The sequence below is a fragment of the Canis lupus genome, chromosome 2 (genome assembly GCF_003254725.2).
Source record: "Canis lupus dingo isolate Sandy chromosome 2, ASM325472v2, whole genome shotgun sequence".
Taxonomy (NCBI): Eukaryota; Metazoa; Chordata; class Mammalia; order Carnivora; family Canidae; genus Canis; species Canis lupus.
In genome coordinates this window covers 42,323,019-42,348,013 of record NC_064244.1, presented here as the reverse complement: position 1 = coordinate 42,348,013, position 24,995 = coordinate 42,323,019, and the positions used below count along the sequence as shown (strand labels likewise).

Here is a 24,995-nt window from a genome sequence, read left to right as displayed (position 1 = left end):
CTAATTCCCTCAAAAATGGCTGGACCTAGCCAGACCCACATGTGTAGGGCCACAAGCTTTGGAGTCTACAGTAATGGCCACACCTAGGGAGATTGCACATTCTGCTTGGGTTTGGAATAAAGTAGCCTGTGCAGCAATTCCAAAGAGGAGCCTTCAGGGAGTCCTCCCTCAGACAGACATTCTGATCTATAGCTGGATCCAGGCTTCCACCCTCTCTCTGGGGTCTGGGGATCAGAGAAACCCAGGCATGTCAGGAAGAGCACAGCTGATCAAGCTTTGAGAACAGTTTCAGAGTAAGTTCTTGGTATCAGAGCAGATACATGTAGGTGGGTGGGAGAAGAGGGAAGAGACCAGGATGCAGACTTGGCTTCCGTTGATCAGGGTCAGCCTGAATTGTGGTGTTAAGGGGGTTTCAGTAGTCACTGTTGTTTTTGTCGCTCTGGCAACCAGAGGAGAAATACACTACGCCCAGTGCAGGTGCATTCGGGTTGAGTGGGCCCATTTCCTCTAAACAGCCCTTGCTGGCTTTCAGACAGCAACCTCTGGGCTCCTCCCAGGATGGCTAGCTGAAGTTTTGGGGTGTGGAAACTGAAATGTGGAAAGTCTGAATTTCAGGCAGCTTTGCCTACAGGGGCTGCTGCCAGCAGCCAGTAGTGCCCTCCCTGTCTGCACAGGAAGGTTAGCCTTGAGCTTGGAAGATCCCCTGCCTTTACCCAGTAGGCCTTCCTTCCTCTGGCAACTGCAGCCCTAGCAATTGCATCCTGGCTCTCCTTTGGGAAGCTCAAGGCTGGGTCAGACTCTGGACTTGCAGCTGCACCCTGGAGTTCTGATGAGAAGCTGCAACAGCCAGGGAGGATGTCAGTTCTCCCTAACTCTGGTGCCCGGTGCTGCTGAGCTCATAGACACTGACGAAGCCTTCTGCTCTGCATACCCCCAGGGGCTCTCCCTCTATAAGGCACTCAGGGTGATGGGCTCTGGGTTCTGGCAGACACGGCTCATATCTCTATCCCTTTACTCATCTGTGAAATGGAAATAATTAAATCTACTGTAGACTTCTAAGGAGGAAGTTTCTGTGAGAGTACCTAAGGATACACCTGGCACATAGCAGGTGCTCAGTAAATGAAGCCTTTGCCCCTTGCCTAAGCACCAGAATTCAGGAGGCTTCCATTTCTAATGTTTCAGTACCAAGAGCATCAGCAATTCCTGTAGCTTTGTCTTCTCATTATATCCAAAAACTCTCCTCTCCTCCTATCTCCACTGTTACCACCTTGGCCCAGCACCATCACCTGTTGCATGGATTACTGCAGTTACCTCTGAACTGAGCTCCCTGTTTCTGTCCCTGCCCACCCAATCTCTTACCACTCAGCAGCCAAACAGATCTTTTTAGACCATTATTTAGATGGCATCTCTCCCCTGCTCAGAACCTGCCAGACTTTGCCCATCTCATTCTGAGCCTACCTTTGATTCTGAGCCTACTCATGGTTCCCTCATCTATGATTTTGTTTCCTATTCCTCTCTCCTTTTTCCTTCTACTCCAGCCACAATGACTTCCTTGCTGTTCCTTGAATGTACCAAGCTTACTCCCACCCCAGGAATTTGCACTTGCTTTCCCCTCTGCCTAGAGTGTTTTCTCAGATATTTTTATGGCTCATGTCTCACTTCCTTGAGGTCTCTGCTCAGCTGTCACCTTCTCAGTGAGGGCCTGCCTGCCTATCCAAAACATCAAAACATCATTCCCAGTCTCCATCACTTTCTGTCCCCCTCCTTACTTACTTTTTATTCATATCCCAGGACAGGGAATTTAGTTTCTTTCCTGCTGAATCTCCAGTGCCTAAAATTGGCATGTAATATGCTCTAAATGGGTATAAATTAAATGAATGAATGAATGGGATGGAGGAAAGGATATGTATACATATATTTAAATAATCTGTAGTAAATGGAAGTTTTTATATGTTTAGTCACCTTTTAAACAAACTTTCTCTTGAGATATTTCCTTTGGAGAAGATTTTTTTTTCATTTTTTTTTTCTTGTTCTTTTTTTACATGATCAATATGGGAGCATCTTCTCCACAATAGCCCTATAATATTTAAAGGTACCCATCTTGGCCCTCGCCCTCAGATGGTGATGAGAACTCTCTCAGGGTAGTGGCCTGGGTGCAGGGGTTGGAATGGGGTCTGTGAAGACTGTTTATGGAGACCTGTCTTTTAGATGCAGGAACACCACTGAGAGCTATATTTATATTTGTTGCTGATGGGTAGTTGAGGCGGGGCTGTAGGAGGAAGGGAAGGAGACAAAGAGGCTATTGGAATAGGCAGGAAGATGGAAGGGAAGTAGTTGAAGTAATTTCCTCTATCAAGCCCCACCATGGGTATGAAAATTAATATCTGCCTATAGAGAGGTAAATTAGAGTCACCCAATGTGGGGAAGGGGAATGTCTCCAATTAGGAGACTCTTATATGGTGTGCCAGCTTCCAGCTAGATGCCCACTGCCTCTGGTAACTCTCTGAGTCTTTTCTCCACTCCCTTATATTTTTCATGAAGACCTGGTATGGAGATAAGGGTAAGATCCCCTTGAAGTAATGTGAAAAAACTGTGAGAAGAGCGAAAAACCCTGCCAATGGCAAGGAAGCTGCAAACTTGAATCTTCTCAAACTAAATAGACTCAGAGTTGCATCTGGAATTGTGTGTGTTTGGCAAACCTAAGGTGGAACCCCTCTGAAAAACATCTGACTGGAATCGCCTCTTTGTCAAATGTGAAAAGAAGCTCCCACCCAATTATTAAGAGGCTGCATGAGAGGAAAGGAAAAGTTTGTGCAGCTAACATAACATGAAGCTTGCCAAAATCATCCTGCCCTAATTCTCTTGTTAACAGAGCTGCTTTTCCAAAGAGCAAGTAACTCGTGATTGGGTTTCTTGATTCTGCCTGCCACTCCTGCTGTACACCCCCACCCCACCCAGGACCCCCTGCCCAGAGCTTCCCTGGCTCTGCATTTTCACTGGTGGGGTATTCTTCAAGGCTTGAAACCCCAGAAATCCCGTTGAGAGCACAATGATCTACACTCAGGATGCAGTGTAGAACGGCCACAAATGTCATATTGCTTATCTTGGTCTATGCAACACCCAGCAGCTGCTGGTGTTTAACGAGGAGGCTGCACAGGGCTCTGAGAATTGTACTGTGTGTGCTTTGTTCATGCATTTTGCAGCTGATTTAAGAGCAAGAAAGGAACAAAACCAACCCGATGTCTTTACTCCAGAGATCATCCACATCCTTCCTACGGCAGGAAGAGCAGGTGACTGGGACACTGGACATTTGGCAAGCTGGTAGTTTTCCTGCATTGGCATGCTTTGCCGGGGTTTTCATGAAAAGACAATGACCTTTACAGAAAACAATGACCTTTACAGAGATCTCTAAACCTTGGCAACTCAGCAGCGAGCTCAGTTCTGAAAGCATTCCTTTTGCCTTTCCCAACAGAGTTGAACAACTGGAAAGAAAGGAAGGAACTTAAAAAAAAAAAATCACCGAAGTTTTTGGCAAACTTTAGGTGCTCTTTCCCCCACCCTGTAATTAAGGCATAAGTAAACAGTAAAAGAATATCAAATTGCAGCTTGCTTCAGTAATAGGTACCCAGGTGGAGCTGCTGCTTGTATGGACCTGTGTCTTGAGACAGAAGGGCAGCCTCTCTGGGGAGGACTCCAATGGGTCCCCAGATCTGATACATCAAGATTAAGACTTGAGGATTCGGAGCTGAGTGATAAGAAAGGGTGAGTCCTCTGGGGCATTATCTGTAAAGAGAAAAAGTCTCTTCCTCCTTCACAGTTACCCTCTCCTCACAAACTCTGAACCCCTTCTCATTTTTGGAGGTCATCTCCTGGATGGTACAGCTTCACCTTGAAGAGGTTGATGGGTTGAAGGAACTCAAAGCACTCTTTGCTGAGTAAAGTGTGTGTGAAGTACTCTGTGTCAGACGGACTTGGTCTGTGTCCAGCTGTATTAGCCCAGACAAGTTGCTTACTTCCCTAAGCTTCAGTTTTCTCAACTCTATAGAGTAGTGCTTAGCTTATGAGGTCCTGAGTAGTGCTTAGCTTATGAGGTGAAAATGAAACAGTGTAAAGCGCCCAGCCCATAAGACCCACTCAACCATCGATATTACATGTATTAATTGTTCCTTTCTTTTTATTGTTGATAAGTACTCCATGGTATGGCTCTTCCATTATTTATCCATTCAACTATTGATTTGATGTTTGGGTTGCTCCTATTTTTTGGTTATTATGAATAAAGCTGCTACTATTTTTGTGTAAGTCTTGTGTGGACATAGTTTCCCTTTTCTCTTGGGTAAATACTTAGGAATAGAATGGCTAGATCATATGGTAGGTGAATGTATAATTTTTTAAAGAAACTGTCAAACTGTTTTCTGAAGTGATTGCATCATCTTATAATCTCACCAGCAGTGTTTGAGAGTTCCAGTTCTTCCACACCCTTGCCAACACTTGGTATGGTCAGTTTTTGTAATTTTATCCATAGATGTGTAGTGGTAGGCAGTTCCCATTTACTTTGGGTTGTAGTGAGGATATTTATGTCAATGTTCTGTGCAAGAATACTATTCATTTATTGTGTAGTGCATAGATAGGACTCAAAGCTCAAATATTTTCTGGAGATGAACACTTGAGAAATGTAATCCTTGGTACATATTTGATTGCATCTGACTCAGAAGATTAAGTGAATTTCAAGCAGCAGCCTAATGATTCAGTGCTGAAGACCCCTTAATTTTCTTTCCATGTCTCTTACTAAAGCCTAATAATTGCTGTGATTTCATTATTTCACCTAGGAAGCCAGTAATGATCCCTGGCTCATATCACCTTTAGTTCTTATTACTAAAGATAACTAACATCATAAGATTGGGACTTTATGATGTTTGCCCCTGTTTATAATAATGAGGTGAGTGAAAATGTTGACTCCTTTATAGGAACCAAAAGAGAGGACCCATAGGAGAAATTTAATTCTAATCTTGGTTGAAAACAACGTTTTTCCAAATAAATGTTTTTTTTTTTTCCTCTGATGGATGCCAGGAATCTTGATATTCCTTTCTTCATACTGCTAGCCAAGAACTTAGAGCCAAATTTGCCCTCATAGCAAGTTGATGAGACTCTGTGCTATTCATTTTGCAACCTAACATACCTGGCTCCAGCTTACTTTCCTATTTGATTTTGTTTACTTTCCTTTCCTTATTATTTAAAAGATTTTGAATTTAAATGGTTTTACTTTTATTTATTTATTTATTTATTTATTTATTTATTTATTTATTTAAAGATTTTATTCATTCATGAGAAACACAGAGAGAGAGAGAGAGGCAGAGACACAGGCAGTGAGAGGAGCAGGCTCCATGCAGGGAGCCCAACGCGGGACTCAACCCTAGGTCTCCAGGATCACACCCCGGGCCGAAGGCAGATGCTAAACCGCTGAGCACCCAGAGATCCCCAGATGGTTTTATTTTTTAAATAAATTATTGACTGCCTCAAAGTCACCTGGTTTGCTTCCCCAGGGGCAACTGCTGTTACTGATTTGTTGTGTGTTTTTCTAGATCTAATCTATGTGAATATAAGCAAATTTATGGAGTACATAGTACATATGTGTAAGCAGTTGGTCGAATGAGTTGAAATTGGAGGGTATGAACAAGTAACTTTATTTCTGCTCATCACCAACTCTTGAAATTTACTCTGTTGTTTTCTTGCTTACCCATGGAAGAATTCTCTAGTATATCCCTTAGTTTTTCTTGTCATTTCCAAGTATTAATAGTCTCACTTTCATTTAAAAAGTATGAATTAATATAGAATCAAAATATCATTCTTTCCTCCCATTGGAAATATCTTCTCTTAGTTAGCTGGGACCTGGCTCTGGCTCAGATGTGCTTTGGGGCATAGCCTGCCTTCCCACATTTCCCAGCCTTGCTCTTCAGCTGCTCCTCTACACTCACCATATTTCTCTGGCTCTTCCAGGATTGGCGGGCTGGGGGGGTTGCCTTTGCCTCTGCTACTTTCTTTAGAGGGAGTCCTTGGGCTACTGCAGGCTCTTTACCTATAAGTGTAGAGATCTAAGTGTGCCTGGTAGTCTGGGAGTTTATGTCTTCCTTCTTTCCCTCATAGCCAGTGACTGCAACAGGAGAACGAAAGCCTGACTCCCTTGCCACAAAAGAGGACAAACTCTTGAGATACGATTTATGCTCCACAGTTCCCTTCATGCTCCACAGTTCCCTTCAAGATCAGCATGAGGCTGAGATGATGCTGAAATTCTCATTCTCCCTTGGCTTCTTCTCTTTCCTTATCCTATCCCCCTCACCCTCTTACTAGATTCTCTGAGGATGCTTCCTTAATAAATCACTTACTTGCACATGGACCCTCATTTTAAGGTCTGCTTTTCAGTAACACAACCTAAGACAGCAGATGTCCAAATACTGACACTTCCCTGGGACACTATTGAAAATTCCATAGAATTCCCTCATTGAGACCCTCCAACCACAGTTTTCTTGTTATCACTGAGCCTTCTGAGAAAGTTATGTACAACTTTCCCCTTGTGTCCTGGCTTCCAGGGTCCTCCTCTTGAATTCATATTTGGGGTCTTTAATTCTGACTGTACAAGGGCCAAACACAGTTGTACTGAAGTCACCACACATCTTCCTTCCTTTTTACCTTAAAAATGTTATAAATTATATCACATATACATTCCCAGGATTTATCTTCGCATTTACCATTTTTTGTGTGTAAATAAATACCCATATTTGTTCTAGTTATTCTCCTTTGGTTAACTGGATGAAATGCACAATATAACTAACAGTTCTTTTAGTGAAGCCTTTCAGTTCTTTTGGTTATGTAATACTTTGTTACTAGTAGTTTCCAAAGTGAAAAACTATAGCCACTGCACTCTTGCATTTTCAGAAGTATTTAACTATAGTTTTTACACTTATCTTGGTGGATAATAAAATTCTTGGATCATACTTTATTTTCTTGAGGACTTTGTTGGCATTGCTTTATTGTTTTCTAGCACTGATTTTTTTTTCATCCTCTAGAAGTTACTTGATATTTTTTTGGGGGGGAGGGGACTACTAAAAGGATTCTTTTTCATCTTTGAAGTTGAGCAATTGTTCTGATATTTTTTCCTAGAGATGAGACATATTATTTATTTATTTATTTATTTATTTATTTATTTATTTATTTATTTTAAGATTTTATTTATTTATTCATGAGAGACACACACAGAGAGAGGCAGAGACACAGGCAGAGGGAGAAGCAGGCCCCATGCAGGGAGCCTGACATGGGACTTGATCCCAGCCGGGATCAGGCCCTGGGCCAAAGGCGGCGCTAAACCGCTGAGCCACCCAGACTGCCCTATCTTTTAATTTTAATTTGTAGATCAATCTTTCTTTCTTTTTGGAAAAAAATGTATAGCTTTTATACCTGAGGACTCAATTTTATTATTCAAAACGTTGCACTCCTGGGATTGGCTGATAGAGCTGAATTTGAAGAAGAGCTTGATTTGATCTAACTCTATAGACAATGGCAGAGCTCCCCTGCAAGAACTAAACTGTCCTGGGAGGATGCTACCTGAGATAGTGCGTAGATGTCAGTTTGAATTGTATCTTGAAATATTTTACTATTCCATTATTTGGGTTTTCTTCTTCAGGGATGTCACTTTCACTCGTGTTTTCTTACTTAGTTTCTTCCATATTTTTCATCTTCTTCTCTGAACTCTTTTTTAAACATTTCTTTACTTCCATTTCCCCCCCTCACTTTTCTAACCACATCCTTCATGTGATTTACTGTATCTGTGTCAGTGTTTACTCTCCTTATGCTGAATTTAATGTAAACTTCATTTTTGTGATGCTATATGTTTTTTCCACTTCTTTTCTAAATTCTTCCAATTCTTACTTCATCTGCTTCTGTCTTTTCATATTTCCTCTCAGTGCTTGTATCTCTACTCCATGTTTTTTGTTTACAGGGGCAACCCTGGATATTTTCTCTGCTAAGAAGCACATCACTATATTATCTCTGTTCTCTGCCAGTTCCCAGGAACTCCTATAATAATTGAAGTTTCCCAGGATGTTGGATTACAGTTCTACTTGGAAGGCAACAAGGACCAGTGGGCTTGGGAATTAGGTTTTTTTTTTTTTTTTAAGATTTCATTTATTTATTCATGAGAGACACACACAGAGGCAGAGACACAGGCAGAGAGAGAAGCAGGCTCCATGCAGGGAGCCTGACAAGGGACTCAATCCCAGGATTCCAGGACTAACCTGGACTAACCCTCCCCCACCTTGCCCAGGGATCCCATTAGATAGGTTTTTATTCAAATCCAGACTCTGCTACTTAAAAGTTGGGTTATCATGAAGAGATTGGTCTCTCTGAGCTTTAGTCACCTCATTTGTAAAGCAGATACGATGTTACTTCAAAGTGTTTGTGTGAGGATTAGATGAAATAAATAAAACAAAGAGTCTAGGTCAGTGTTGGGCTTACAGAAGATGCTTAACAAATACTCTTATTTTATTTTTCCTAATTAAACTGATGAGTAGGTATAAACGTTATATAGTATCTTACTATAGTAAGATTTGACTTTGTCTTAAATGCTGTTTAACTTGCGACTCTAAAGGACCACGATAATTATATTAGAAAATATATATCAAAGGCTCTCTTTGTTTAATTTTTAATTTTTATGACTTTGTTAGAGCTTGCATGTGCAAGCAGTGGGGGAGGGTCAGAGGACTAGGGAGAGTGGGAATATTTATTTATTTATTTATTTATTTATTTATTTATTTATTTATGATAGACATAGAGAGAGAGAGAGAGAGAGAGAGAGAGGCAGAGACACAGGAGGAGGGAGAAGCAGGCTCCATGTCGGGAGCCCGATGTGGGACTCGATCTCGGAACTCCAGGATCTCGCCCTGGGCCAAAGGGAGGTGCCAAACCGCTGAGCCACCTAGGGATCCCCAAGAGTGGGATTCTTTTTTTTTTTTTTAAGAGTGGGATTCTTAAGCAGGCTCCACACCCAGCACAGACCCTGACAAAGGCCTCGATCTCACTACCTGAGCCAAAATCGGGAGTCAGATGCTTAACTGACTGAGCCACTCAGGTGTCTCTATCAAAGGCTTTCTATATATTCTAGGTATTTTGCTAAGTTTATTACGTATATTATTCATTTAATTGTATGACGTATGCCATATCATTTTATACATTTTATAGTTAAGGAAATTAAGCCATGAGGTTAACTTCTTACTTAAGGTAATAAGTGACAGATCCACAATTTGATCCATACTGTAACTTCAGTGGCCATGTATTAATCACTAAAAAATACCATTTACACAATGTGATCCTTCCCTGTGCTAGGAGAAGCAAAAAAGTGTGACTCATTATGTTTGGCCTTGGGAAGCTCACAGCACATATGTATATACACATTAATACACACAATAAACATACGATTGTGTTCATAGGCATAGCACTTAAAGTAAGGACTCTCATTTGCAGTTAGATAGAATGAGATTAGAGGATGCTTTCTTCCCTACCTATTAGAGGCTTGAACTAGAATTTCTCATCCTTGTCCCTCTATTTTTAGGTGACCTAGTAAAAGTGAGTGAATTTTAAAGCACTTAGGTTATTGAGTTTTCTCAGAAGGTGGATAAGTTAAAAATGTACCCCCAATTTGTTCTTTATCAGATGTGGTAAGACACACAGACCCAGAAATGATTGTTATAGAGGAAGAATTTTATACTCACAGATCCCTAGGAACACAAGGCATAGCATATCAGGCCATGCAGAGCAATATAAGGAAACAACAGGATTAATCAGGAGGCAGAGAGGTGGAGGGCAGAGTAAGGCTCAGAGACTTTACTGGGATTTTTGTGGGAAGAAATGGGTGAGACAGAGAAGGTACACTAAGTTTAGGATTGAATAATTTGTATAATTTGGTGAGCTCAGGGTTATAGGGGTGGTTCCTAGTTGGCTGGTACCTGGCCCTGGGGTAATTAAAGGCAAAGGGATTATTGGCTTGATATTTGAGAATTTGATAAAGGAGATGGTTGGGAGTTATGGGTTCTAGATTGGTTGGTTTTGTTAAAGGCTCACTCCCAGGGAAGTAAAGTGTCATCTCCAGGAATTAGTTAGCCCTGAGAGGGGTAGTCTTTCTAAGATCAATACCTCAAATGCCAGAGTATTAAGACTATAGAAAATAAAGTGTAGTAACACAGTGGGTATCTATGCTTGTGTGTATGTATATGTATGAATGCTGTAAAGAAATGGTTGGTGTTTCATGCCTCTCTTGGAGAGGAGTGACAGGAAGGTAAGTGAAGGGGAAAATTAGTAGGCAATGAGAACTCCATAAAAACGAATAGGCTATGTTATGCCATTTTTCAAAAATAGTTTTTCATTTGGAAAATGGGGGCAAGTGTTACCTGACTGAATTGCTAAGGAAATTCCTATAAGTGCCCAGGAGATTAATATTGTACTCAGAAGAAACTATAGAAAACCAACACATTCTTTTAATTCATTGTTTGGTGTGGGCTAACTCTAAGTTGCTCTAGAAATGAGTTCTGTACTTTGATAATTTTTTGGTGTATGCAGCAAACACAAACGAAGCCAAAGTGAAAAAAAAAAAAGAATCTTAAGAACTGTATCATTTGGATTTCTTCAGACTAAACAAAGAGTTTCAAGTATGGCCAGATAAAAAGATTTTTGTGAACTTTCCTGTCCTCACCCCACCTTCCATTTAGAATACTGAATTTGCAGTACAGTGTGAGTCTTGGATCATAGGCCATAAACTGTTTTTATTCATGGTATGTCTCTTGGTTTTGAGCAGAGTGTGAGAACTCAAACATATCATGAACAGGTTTGTTGGAATTCAGACAATGAGTGTTTCCTCTAGATTACAATAGATTCTTTCCATAAAAAATATTTTTCTGGGCAAGTAGTTCTATAATTTATTAGCTTCAAGGACCTACAAAGTCAAATGGAGATTAACTTTGGTTGGAAGAAAATAAGTTGGAGTTTTTAGATGATGCAGACCATAGCCATTTGAGGAACTATCATTTGCTGTCCTTGTGGGGAATCCATCAGCAGGGTAGTATGAATGCCTTCTGAACCAGCCACCATTCTGCCCTCCCTTTGCCACCTCGTAGTCTTGTGACCTCCTGCAAGTCACTGTAAATGAAAAATTATAAACACATATTTATCTGGCTGCTATTAAGTTCTTTGTGCCTTCTTTTTAGTATTGAGCCAACTGGGTTCCCAAGATATATTCTACTGCTTCTTCTTTCAGCATACTTAAGAACCAGTGAAGATACCTTCACTTCAGAAGCCTTGACTTTACTAAAGTTACCATTATTTTTCTGTGTACGTGTAAAAGCACTGTGTACTCTGAGTGGGAGCAGGGATCCTCATCTGTGCTCTGGAGGCTCATTCCCTAGAGTTAGCCTAGAGTTTCCTCAGCAGTAAATTCTGCTGTATATGCATTGAAATGGTGTATATCTAAGCTTCTTGCTCTATTTCTTTCAGTTCCAAGCCTGACTTGGTCACCACAATTCTAAGTTTGTAACAGCAGGATGGACAGGGAATCCTTGTGGAAATATTACCTCTTTGGCTGGTTTTCTCCTTCCTGTTCCATTTTTTCCTTCTTTTCTACTTCTACCCTTTCCTCCCCCTATTCTCTCTTCTGTAGTCGTGAGTTAAGCATCTGCTGGATGCTAAAGAAGATTCAAAGATAAATAAGGCAAAAAGTTCTTGCTGTTGAGATATTCAATATAAAGGAGATCTTTATAACAGATAATGATATAGTATGCGTTCAAAATACAGATACCGGCCCCTGCGCCCGCCCGCCCGATGCATGGGTGATATACTGCAGCGGGTGTCAGGGTGAGGGACGGCCATATTTGCCGGTGCGGCCCGAGCCGTCAACACCAAAAAGTGCGCGGGAGCACGGACGGGCGCACGGACGCCCGGGCCGCCTCGCCGCCGCCCCCGCGGGCCTGGCCCCGGCGCCCCTGCGCGCCCCGCCGCTCGCGGGGATGTCTTACAAACCGAACTTGGCCGCGCACATGCCCGCCGCCTCCCTCAGCGCCGCTGGGAGCGTCCACCCGCCCTCCACCAGAATGGCCACATCCTCCCAGTACCGCCAGCTGCTGAGTGACTACGGGCCACCATCTCTAGGTTATACCCAGGGAACTGGGAACAGCCAGGTACCCAAAGCAAATATGCTGAGCTGCTGGCCATCATTGAAGAGTTGGGGAAAGAGATTAGACCCACCTATGCAGGGAGCAAGAGCGCCATGGAGAGACTAAAACGAGGCATCATTCACGCCAGAGGACTGGTTCGAGAGTGCTTGGCTGAGACGGAACGGAATCCCAGGTCCTAGCTGCCTATCAGCGTGGAAGGTTTTCCATCTTCTTCCAAGACCAGAAGTTACAGCTCATCTCCCATGTTCAGATGAAACTCTTGTTTTCAAAATGGTAACAGTTTGGTTTCTCCTTCCGGTGTCCCTCCCATGGTTCATGAGGCTCTGAGATTGAGAAATACTTTGCAGTTGACTAGGATTTACATTTTAAATAGGAATTACCCAGGGTTTTTTGTTTTTGTTTTTATTTTTATTTTTTAAGCATTTTTATTTTTTTGTTTTCTTTTTTTTAAGCATTGATTTAAAAGATGCACGTAAAAGATCCCTATCTCACAGCAGATATCCCAGCTCCTTTCATCTTCTTTTTGGAGTACACTTAAGTTACTCAGATTGTTTTACATTATCTTTCATAAGCTAATACAACTCTGAGGGTTTTGTTTTGAGTGCGTAAGTTTGCCACATGGTGTGGATTCTGCTTAATGTAACTTCTTTTGAGCTTAATTAAGCATTTGCTTGCATGACTATTAGTGCTTTGAGGTCAAATTAAAAAATGCACAAGTTATAAATACAGAAGAAAGAGCAACCTACCAAACCTAACCTAACAAGAACTCCTCCTCCCCCACCAAAATTTTCCTACTAAGACTGTGTGGATTTCAGTTCTGCTTTTCCTGTAAGTTGATCCAAACATCTGGAAGAAAATGACTAAAACTGTTTGCATCTTTGTATGTATTTATTACTTGATGTAATAAAGCTTATTTTCATTAAACAAACAAACAAACAAAAAACCAGATACCATTGTACATGCCCCTGTTCCTTGTCCCCTACTTTTTGTCAGTCACCATGTCTTGCCAAACTTTAAGGATTCCTCAGGTCTCTGTTGTGGTCTTTCCTTTTTCTTACTTTACATACTCTTCTTTGGAGATGTGATTTAGTCCTATTACTTCAGCCTTCACTGTGGTCTGCCTCTCCAACCCAGACTAGTTCCCACTTTGCTCCAGATTCATGGAGTCAGCTTAGTGGCTGAGACACAGAGGAGGGACATCAGCCTGACCAAAGACATACAGGAAGATGGGAAAGAGGAAATGCTCATTCAGTTGGTTTTATATGGACTCTAGAAATGTAAATGGAGGAATTCAGGTGCCATATATCTTTGTTGGCTCACAATTACAATAATTGGTAGTAAACTTATGTTTATACTTTAGGACTTTGTCAAGAATGCCTTTTTCCTTACCTTGGTCCTCATAGGTAAAGTTCAGGCCCTTGGGAAGAATACAACCCTTTGTTTCTGGAGTCCAGATATTGACAAGATTGTTTGGATTTGACCATAGCTAATGGATAAAAGATTTCAGTGGCTCCAATTGTATTTAATAAAGCTAATAGTACCTCCTGTTCCATCTTACTGAGCCAAATTTGCTTGGAAAGATAAATACCCCTTGGCTTGTTCGATTCTGTGAGACACAGCTTTCTGAGGTGGAAAAGGCACTACTTCTTCAGATGATAGGCTAAGAATCTCTAACACCAAAGGCTCTTATATATTTGGCATTGATTACTTGAGGACTGACTTTAGAGACAATGTTATAACTTGATTTTTCTCTCCTACTGTTTAGTTTTTATAAACTAAAATCTCAGCTTCATCCTAATCCCTTTTAAGGTAATATATAAAACTCACCTTTAAAATTATTAATCTCTCAGTGGTGGGGATAATAGGTGATTATATTTTCTTTATACTCTTCTGTGTTTCTGTGAACTCTTTGATTAATTTATTAACAGGGAGGTTCTTTAAATTTTATTTTAAAAATCTAAAAAGTTTCATTCATATAGTGATGGTGAGATACATGGTTTAAATGTATTATGTCCTCATCAGTAGAGGAATGATAGCACTGGAATGAGATTGGGTGGGTTTCTCTCCTTTTTAAAAATTTCACAAAAGGTCTTATTATCAAAAATGACTATTGTCAAAAAAAAAAAAAAAAAGACTATTGTCTCCTTTAAAGAATAGCCTGGGATATTTGTCACATATTTCTATAATGCTGCCATTGCTTACCAGACTTAAAAAAATATATTTATTTATTTATTTTACAGAGAGGAGGGATGGCCAGTTTTTGTTGGAATAAGTATATTCCTAGATATTATTTTAAAGGAATCAATATTAATTTAAAATTGATATGCATTTATTTATCTCATATTTTTACTAACTCTAGGGTATTCTATGTGCATACTTTTAACAGCTTGTATTATAAGCTGACCAAAAACAATTGTGTGTATGAGTGTTTGTTCCTAGAAGCCTTAAACAGCAAAGTGCATTATTATAAAAATGCCACAAATACATAATGTTTTAAAAGTCATTGGTATTTCTGGTGTAAGGCTATGAATGTTTAAGGTAAGAGAAGATATCTGCATCCTTAGAAGTTGAGGATAATGAGGCAGTGAACAAAGAACAATAGTATGGGAGTCACTCACATTTTATACATAACATTGGTTTTCTACATTGAAGCTTGTACTTCTTCAAAAAAACCTTGGTTGTTGGCTCATTTAGAAAAAAAAAATGAGTACAATTCTTGATGAACACCAGTGAAATGCTAATTGTGCCTTAGCAACAAATCCTGGTCTAATTCTGTTTCAAAGAATAGAAACTTGGAAGATATTTAGGAGAATTTACCTGAAGACTTTGGTAGTAAATACCTTCAGCTGGCACTGACTCTGGAAACAAACCAAGCCACTTCTCCACCTCATATTCCCATGTGGTTGGAAAACCTGTCTTACTAACCTCCCTCCCTTTATCTACAATGCTGGCTCTGACTCCACCCTCAACTAGACAACCACCCTAGATGCCATCAGTTCCTTGGTACTCCTCAGGGAAGAAAAAATTCTTGTTGAGTTATCTCAAGTCCTTTGAAGGTGGTTTGGCAACCTTCTGTTTGTCAAGATTAGCCCCCTCTTTTAATCCCCCATCACATGTTTTGTCTAGCATGCTCATGAGACAAAGGACAAGGGATTAAATGGAGGCAAGGAGCTCCCATGTCTGCACTCACTCACCGGTTGGTATGTGAGGCGCCTGCCCCTGAATTTCTAGTTGAACCAGAAGTTTGTGTGTATAATTAGGAGTTGGCTCTCATCCGGTGCCACTCAGGAGCCCAGACTGCCTGCCCTGAGCCAATCACTGGGGCAAGTGTACTCTAGGGATGAAGTAGTTAGTTCTTCCCACAGCTGTGGCTCCATAAATCCAATTCTGCTCTAAGAGAACATAGTGAATGCTGCATAAATAGCAATCGAATTAATGAATTACTTGGTAGTTCCCAATAGGGAAAGATGGGAGGATAATACTTCTCCAAACAGGACATGGTAGGATATTGAAGTTTTTCTGGTTGTTCTGTGATAGTGGAGTAGGAGGTTCTGCCTAATGAGAAAAAAGCTTTTTCAATATTTTAATTTTTTCAGTGTTTATTGAGGTGTGATTTGCACATTACAAAATGCCGACATCTTAAGTGTACAGGTCAAAAACTTTTTTTCACATATTTATATACCAATATGCCTATCACCTAGATTAAGATCTAAAACATTTCTATCTCTCCAGAAAGTTAGCTCATGTCCCCTCTCCACTCAGTAGTATCCCACCTCCCCTCTGAGGGTAACATTTATTCTTACTTCTACCTCCATGGACTAGTTTTGTCTATTCTTGAAAGTCATGTAAAATTCTAAAGTTGTACTTTTTAGTGGCTGTCTTCTTTTACTCAACGTAATTTTTTTGAAAATATATCCATGTTGTTGCAGTCCAATGAGTTTCTTTTCACTTCTGTGTGCTCTTCCACACATGGAAGGTAGTCCCATTGTAATATTACAATTTATTTATCCATTCTTGTCTTAATAGACATTTCTGTTATTTATAGTTTTTGTACCTCAATGAGCATTCTTTTGTGAATGTATGTATTCATTTCTCATCTGTATAAACTTAATAGTAGAATTGTCATGGGGTAAACGATGTTTTTCTTGATTAGAAATTGCTGTTTTTCTAAAGTAGTTATAACATTTTCATTTCCACTAGCAGTGTGTGAGATTTCCAGTTACTCTACATCTTTGACAGCACTTGGGATTGTCTTTTCTACCCTCTCATCATTCTGATGGGTATATTGTGATATATTATTGTGATTTTAATTTGTATTTCATACATGAATAATGATTTTGAAAATGTTTTCTTATGCTTATTGGTCATTTAGGTGCTATTTTTTGGTGAAATGCTGTGCTTGTTCAGGTATTTTGCCCATTTTTAAGTTGGGTTGTCTGTCTTTTTATTACTGATTTTTAAAATATATTCTAGATATGAGTCTTTTATTAGATATTATATTGTACATATTTTCTTAGACTATGACTTGTCATATCTTGTCACCTAACAGTATCTTTTGATAAGTAGAAATTACTAATTTGTATAAAATAACTATTTATCAATTTTTCTTTCATAATGAATGCTTTTGGCATCTAAGAACTTTTTGCCTGTTTCAGGTTATTGAAGATATTTTCAAGTATTTGGTTTTTTTTAAGATTTTATTTATTTAAGAGAGAGAGAGAGACCATGAGTAGGGGAAGTGGGAGAAGGGGCAGAGGGAGAGGGAGAAGCAAACTCCTCACTGAACAGGGAGCCCAACACAGGGCTCAGGGCTGGATCCCAGGACCCTGAGATCATGACCTGAGCTGAAGATAGACACTTAACCCACTGAGCCACCCAGATGCCCTGTTTTTTCATGTTTTTATTTAGAAGCTTTATCATTTATCATTTTTAAGCTTACATGTGAATGTCCATCTCAAATTAATTTTTGGTGTTGTGTGAGGTAGAGATCAAGATTTATAGTTTTTCATTTGATATGCAGTTGTTCCCACATCATTTATAAGATCCTTCTTTTCTGTACTGATCTTGATTGATGACTTCATTGGAAATCAAACATCTGTATGTATGTGGTTCTATTTCTGGTCTCTTTATTCTTTCCCACAAATTCTTTATTTTGTCTTAGTGACAACCCTACCTCATCTTAATCACTATTTATTAACTTATAGTAAGTCCTGAAGTCTGGATGTTCAAGTTCTCCAGCTTTTTGTTTCTTCTTTAAAGATTATCTTGGTTATTCTCATTTTTGTTTATATATATATAACTCATTTCTCATTTTTTTATATATATAAATATATATTTAGAATTATATTTTTCTAAATATTTATTTATTTTAGAGAGAGAGAGAGAGCATGAACAGGAGGGGCAGAGGGAGAGGAGAAAGAATCTGAAGCAGACTCTTAGCTGAGCACAGAGCCAGATCCAGGGCTACATCTCATGACCCTGAGACCACAACTTGAGCCAAAACCTCAAGCTTGATGCTTAACTGACTATGCCACTCAGGTGTCCTATATTTATAATTATCTTGTCAGTTTCTCTTTTAGAAGAGCTTACTAAGTTTTTGATTGACATTGCATTGAATCTAATAAATCAGTTGAAAGACAAATGAATTTTTCCTACTCCATAAATATTATATTGTGTATATACACATATACACACACACACACACATATATATATGGATTTATAGACACACACACCTACACACACACATATATATAGATAGATTTATTTAGGTCATTGTAAAAGGAAGAAAATATTTAATATTAAAGTATAATTTGTGTGATGAAAAAGAAAACACAATTTTGAAAGGTAGCTGTGCTTCTCAGAGAATAAAATTCCAATTAGGGAGAAAATTGCTTTGTTTTTGTTTTTGTAGTATAAGGTATGATCTGGAAAGAGAATTGAAAGACCCAAGAAGAACTGAATTGCTCTTTGAAATCAAGTGATAAAGTCTCTCTGGGGTTTTGAGGAGTAAAGAAAGTGGGGTACTTACAAACTAGGCTGAATTGTGAAGATCAACAACAGCCCCAGGGCCATTAGGAATCAAAAGACAGTAAGAGGTAGACTGTGACTTAGATGGATTCAAAGTGTGGGCCCACCTTTCTTTACTCTAGGAGGAAAGTGACCCCAAGAGCAGAGGTGGTGACTAATCCCTTTAAAAGTTAGTTAAAGGGCAGCCCGGGTGGCTCAGCAGTTTGGCACCTGCCTTTGGCCCAGGGTGTGATCCTGGAGACCCGGGATCGAGTCCCACGTTGGGCTCCCTGCATGGAGCCTGCCTCTCCCTCTGCCTGTGTCTCTGCCTCTCTCTCTTTCTGGGTCTCTCATGAATAGATAAATAAAATCTTAAAAAAAAAAAGATTTTATTTAGTTAAGGAGTATCTTAAAGGGCAGAGAGTTGGATTATATTTGGAAAACAAATAGGAAAAAAACCTTTTTGTTTTTGTAATATCAATAACAGAGAAGACCTCTGTACCACCAACTCTATCCATTAGTTAGGAGGTCTCTGTGAACTACCAAATTGCCATGTTAAAATAGATAATAGTTCATACAGAATGATCTGTTAACTCTAATTAGACACTTTGAAATTTGTTTGGGTTTGTATAAGTCTACTAAAGTCATACAATATACTTCTCAGATGTTAGCATTTTCTTGAAAAACATTGAAAAATGATGTAGGTTTTTTGTTTGTTTGTTTGTTTGTTTGTTTTTAAAGACCATCAATGATCCCTACCTCTTGTATTTACTCCCTTGTATAATTCCTTCCCCTCGTTTGTAGGCTGGGACTAGTGACTTACTGCTAAGTAATAGAAAATGATCACAAAAGTGATCAGCTGTTACATCCAATATTAGGTTATCAAAGTCTATGAATTCCATCTTGCTTGCACTTTCCCTCATGCTGGCACTCCTTCTTGCCCTTTTACTCACTCTGTCTAATGAAGTAAGCTGCCTGCCCTGTTCTCAGCTGGCCTGTTGAGAGGCTTACATGGCAAGGAACTGAGGGCCACTTCACTGAGAAATAGGACCTTAGTCCAGCAGCCCACGAGGTGCTAAATCTTGCGAATTCAGTACCTTGACTCCATTGGAAGTGGATCCTTCCCCCCTTTATCAGTAAGATCACTGCAACTCCAGCTGACACCTTGACTGTAGCCTTGTGCAAGATACAGAGCCAGGAAACCTAGCCAAGCCTTCCTCAGATTCCTGATCCACCGAAACTGGAATAATTATATAACAACAGATAATTAAAGTAAATGATGATATTAATGATCAGCATCCATGAGTGTTAACTACTTGTCAGTACTGTGCTAAGTGTTGTATATGTGATTTCTCTTTTCATCTTCATAATCATCCTATGAAGAAGATATTCATGAACATATTGTGTAGGTGGGGGATCTGAGGCTTAGTGTAATTTGTCAAAGTCACACAGATAGTAAGTAAAATCTAAATCTGTGCAGCCTTATTCTAGAACCACAGTATGTTCCATTTGCTGTGCTATATCAACTAAGCTCTGGTCCTGAATACATTTTTTTTTATTGAACTGACTGCTTTTTTAAATGGAATTACACTGCTATTCTTAAATAAAGTAACTCCAGGCCCAAGCCCTTGGTCACCTCAGAGATGGGCAAGCAAAAACGAGAGAAGTGATAACAGCCTTGTGTGAGAAGGTTATTGCATGCAGTTGGGTTCTTTGATTTGGAGTTGAGGTTTGTCCTAGCAATAGAAAAGTAGGAAAGGAGGCAACAATTCCTGGTGGGGGTTGGGGAGAAAGAGGCTAATTCATTATTTTAGATTTTACGTCAGCATATCAAATTGTGAGGCTGAAAACAAATTATGCTCTCCTAGAGAGAATATTGTGTTGGAATGGTCTCAAATATTTTTCAGTTGTGAACTCCAAGAAAAAAGGAAGTACTTAAAATATTGTGTGATGTAAAATAGTTATTGTGAAAATAGCTATATTGCTTTGACCAAAAACCATTTTGGAAATAGCTTTTACCTCTTATAACAGTAGTTGTTATTACATGCTTGGTATAATAAAAACATAAATGGAACATTTGAGAGAATTATAGAGTGGATATCAACCCTATTTCACCCAATGACAATAACCAGATTCATTTTTTTTTTACTGTTTTGTCTCTTAATTACAAATTGCTTTTCCACATCAGTAAGTAGGTCAACATCACTGTTTGTGATGGTGTTTTTTTCCATGGTGTGTATATTTCATCATTTATTCAAAATAATCCTCTGGATATTTAAGTTGCTTTCAGAGTTTTCTGTAATAAACAACTCCACAAGAGATAACTTTGTACAGACTTCTTGTGCATCTGTCTCAGGATTTCTTTAGAATTAATATCTAGATGTGGAAGAGTTGGGTCAAAGAGTTTGCATATTTTAGATTTTTATGGGTCTTGCCAAATTGCCCTTCAGTAAGGTTGTAGCAAGATTAATCCCTCCAACATTTAATGAGAGGCCCACTTCCTACACCCTCACCAATAAAGGGTATTAGCATTCTTTTAAACCTTTGCCCATCTGATAAGTGAAAAATAGCTTCTTGTTGTTTTACTTTACACTCTTTTAATTTCTAGGGAGATCAGGGGTGCTTGGGTGACTCAGTAGGTTAAGTGTCTACCTTAGCTCAGGTCATGGTCTCAGGGTCCTGAAATCCAGCGCCAAGCCCTCTGTTAGACTCTCTGCTCAGCAGGGAGTCTGCTTCTCCCTTCTTCCCCTTTGACTCTCCCCACTGCTTCTCTCTCAAATAAACAAATAAAAATCTTAAAAAAAAAATTCCTAGGGAGATGAGGCATTCTTTTTTTTTTCTTTTTAAAGATTTTATTTATTAGAGAGAGAAAGAGCACATGCACAAGCAGGCAGAGCAGCAGGCAGAGGGAGAGAGAGAAGCAGACTTCCTGCTGAGCAGAGAGCCTGACATGGGATCCTGGGATCATGATCTAAGCCAAAGGCAGATGCTTAACTGACTGAGCTGCACAGGCGCCCCTCAGACATTCTTCTTATTGGCCATTTGTGTTTTCCTCATATGAATTATCTTTCTATGCCATTTGACCATTTTTGCCATTGTATTGGTTATAATTTTTGTATTAAAAACTTACAAATGCAGGAATTTAACCTATTTTCTGCATGCTACATTTTACCCCACTTTGTAATCTTTCAATTGTGCTTTAATTTATTTGTTTGGTTTCTTGCTCTGTTGACATTTAGAATTTTTATGTCATTTCTGTCCATCTTTGTATTTATACTTTCTGACCTTGCTATGCCTGGCCAGATAAATTTTTTCTGCCCAGTTAAAATTTTACAAAGTATGAATGGCTATAGGGAACCAATATTTTGAGGCAGATTTGGAAAGAAAAACATGAAAGGCAATAAATTATAAAAATAGTCTTAGAGACTTTATGTTTCTCCCAGGGGCTCTTTCATTTGCTGTAACTCTGATTAATGATACTAAAGAAAACATCTCAAGAATTTTCATATATGTTGATTAGAATACAGATTCCTGCATAAAATTTAATGTTATTTCTTGACTATAGTCTTTTTTTTTTAAAGGTTTTATTTATTTATTCATGAGAGACACAGAGAGAGAGAGGCAGAGACACAGGGAGAGGGAGAAGTAGGCTCCCTGCAAGGAGCCCGAAGTGGGACTCAATCCCAGATCCTGGGATCATGCTCTGAGCCAAAGGCAGACGCTCAACTGCTGAGCCACCCAGACGTCCCTCCTTGACTATATTTTTAAATTATAACAATAAAGTAAATAGGTTGTAAATATATTGGTTCATTCCATTGTTATTCTAATAACAGAACTGTATCCAAAATGACTTATGTTCATATTGTGTTCAGTCCTTCACAATTATTTCACATGCACTGTTTTGTTTAGTTTTCACAGCAACACTGCAAGTTAACTGTTACTATCTTCCCTTTACTGTTGAGGATTCTAAATTTCAGAGTGCTTAAATGATTTGGCCAATGTCTCACAGTTGAATGGAGGCAATCAGGACTCAAACTCATGTCCTTTATACAAAACCCATTGTTCCTCCCAGTTATTAAAATAATAATTATAATCTTTTTAGTTGATGAGCAGAGTCAATGGGAAGTTCAGAATTTAGTTGCCTTTCTGGAATTTCAGCAAGTTTGGTCTTATACAAGGAGCTACTTGGGATTTAATCTCAATTTAGTCATGAGAAGCAATGGATTACCATTTGATAGGCTATGATTGCTGTTTTCTTCCTGAATTAAGACTGTCCACAATGCAGGGCAGCTACTTTATTTAACATCTCATTTGATGGAATACAAATTCTTTATCTACTGGTAAATTGTGGAGCTGGTTCTATAGTAGTAGAATAGGTTGGCAAGCATTTCTTCTATAAATGATATAGAAAGACCTCTTATGGCATATATCAAAGGTGGTATATGGTTTTACAGGTGAAGCATTTGCCTTTATGGACTCAGGAAAGTGTTGGAAAGCACACAGGTCTTTGGTCTGAATATATATATACCTTCCCATATGACCAGTTTTGCCTGGCTTTCTCCTTCATCTCCTTTCCTTTGCCTTATTTACCCACTCATGTGAGTTTTCATTGCACATCTATTTAGCATCTACTAAATGCAAAGCAGGAGAAAAGAGATGGATAACATGCCTTCTCTGTTCTGGAGGAATGGGGCAGAGAAGCCAAAAATGACATAACCTGTGAGTCCAGTCTTGTAGGTATTGGGTCTGTTGATGTTGGTGGCCTAAAGTTCAACAATCCTAACCCTTTATTTGTCCCTCAGAGTGAGAATTCAAACCTTTCCCAGTTTTCTTGCCCTGAAGATGTCCAAGAATCTTGAGGAATTTATTATTTCAAAAGGGTTAGATAGTACTAGATACTATTAAGTCTTTCTAATAAATCCAGTACTTATTTCCCTACATACAAAAAATATCTGTGGATGTCAGATTGGAAGTTTCATACCCAAGAAACAGGCTACTTTCTGTGCTTTATTACTGCTGTAGAGAGGAAAAAAAAACTAGAACAGATAGCCATCCAATTCTTTCTCTGTTGTCCTCATTGATAGAGGAGCAGCCCTCCTCATAGTTCTCACCTAAGGGAGCGGAAGCTTCGTTCTTTTAATCAATTCAGTGGTGAATTTATGTGCAGGATAGAAATTGCACATAAACCCAGAAGCACATTGGGCCAGCTCCATGCTTAACCCCAGTGGCCAGGATCAGCTCCTGATAAAAGTTCAGAGTTTCCACGAATGAGCATCTAACCAAATTTCCTCAGTCCCTAAGAAATCTTTCCCTTTCTGGTTTGCTTATTCCTACCCCAGAAGTGACCTCCTCTCTGATGAAGGATGCTAGCAGCATATCTTCCCTTACAGTGGTCTACCTCTTCTACCCCAGTGGTATTGTACATTCTCCACCCCAACAAGCAGAAATAGCATCTTTCAAAATAGGTACTTTTCCTCCCAAGTCTGGATAATTTATCTTATCTATGGTCATCTGTCTGTACTTCAGTAGTGTGATTCATGTTAACAGAAACACAGTGTGTCTTTTACAGAAAAGATACTATTTAAGCTGACTCTTAAAGGATGAGTGGGTGTTTCCTCAGATATACTAGACAGAGAAGTGGCAGAATGGGCACATTCCAGGCATAGAGGCATAACAGAGTCGAGGAGGATGCATAATTCACTATGACAGGAAATTTGGCTGCATATGAGAATAGCAGGCAATGGAAGTGGAAAGCTGAGCATAGGCACATGTGCATGCCAGGGACCTGTGGCTAGTCAGGGTACAGACATGATGGACCCAGAATGTTTCCAGATCCCAAGAGTAGCAACTGGGTCATTTTAAAGAGAAGAGCAGAGGACAGGAGGTTGTATTGAAGAATCCTCATGGTCTCACTGTCACATCTAAGCTTTGAGCCATTGGAACTGTTGTGGCATTATGTCTTTCTTTCCTTCACTGTGTATTCTCCAGCTAGAACTTTGGTTCTCAGTCTTACTGTGGGGCCACTCTGATTGAGTGCGGCCACTGAGAGTCACGAAGTTTAGAAATAAAGATCATATCTTAGCCATGCTCAAATGACTTCCCTTTCCCCTAGAATGAAATGCAAAATCCTTACCTGAATCTTACCTGATTAGGCACTTGCCTTCCTCTCTGATACTGATACCATGTTTTTTATTCCCCCCTTGCTTCTTGTATTCTAGCCATACCTGTCTCTTTGCTGTTCCTCCTACATGCTGAGCATGGTTCCACCTTCTAGTCCTTGTACTTTCTATTCCTACTACTATGCTATTCCTAGGCCATGTTTCTCCCTGGTATCCACATGGCTTGCTTACATCATTAGGTTTCTCCTCAAATTCCATATCCTTAGAGGGACTTTCTCTGACCTATCTATAACTCTGTGTCTCTTTAGCTTGCTTTCTTTATTCTGCATGCTGGTTATCACTGCTTAATATTAAATGATGCATTTACTTACTTGTCTTTCATCTTTTCCCTCATTAGAATCTAATCTAATCTAATAAGCAACTTTGTCTGTCTTGAGTGTACTCTATCCTCAGCACATAGAAAGGCACCTAACACATAGTAGATGCTCAGTAAATATTTGAGGATTGAATTAATGAATAGAAGAGTCTAGTCCCCAGTTCCTTGAAGAAAAGAACAGGATGCAGAGTAAAGAGATTTTGGCCATAGGAAGGGAAAACCAAGAGGACCGTCCTTTAGAGCACTGACTGTCAGCCAAAGAGGCAGAAATTACCATTTGCAG

General features: G+C 39.4%; 1 protein-coding gene and 1 pseudogene across 1 annotated transcript in view; both read left to right on the top strand.

Annotated features, from left to right (window-relative positions):
• The window catches only part of ANKRD55 (ankyrin repeat domain 55), a 568,067-nt gene that overhangs the window by 172,604 nt on the left and 370,468 nt on the right, over nt 1-24,995 (top strand). The window lies entirely within an intron of this gene.
• LOC112660342 (cyclin-dependent kinase 2-associated protein 1-like) lies at nt 11,965-13,138 on the top strand (annotated as a pseudogene).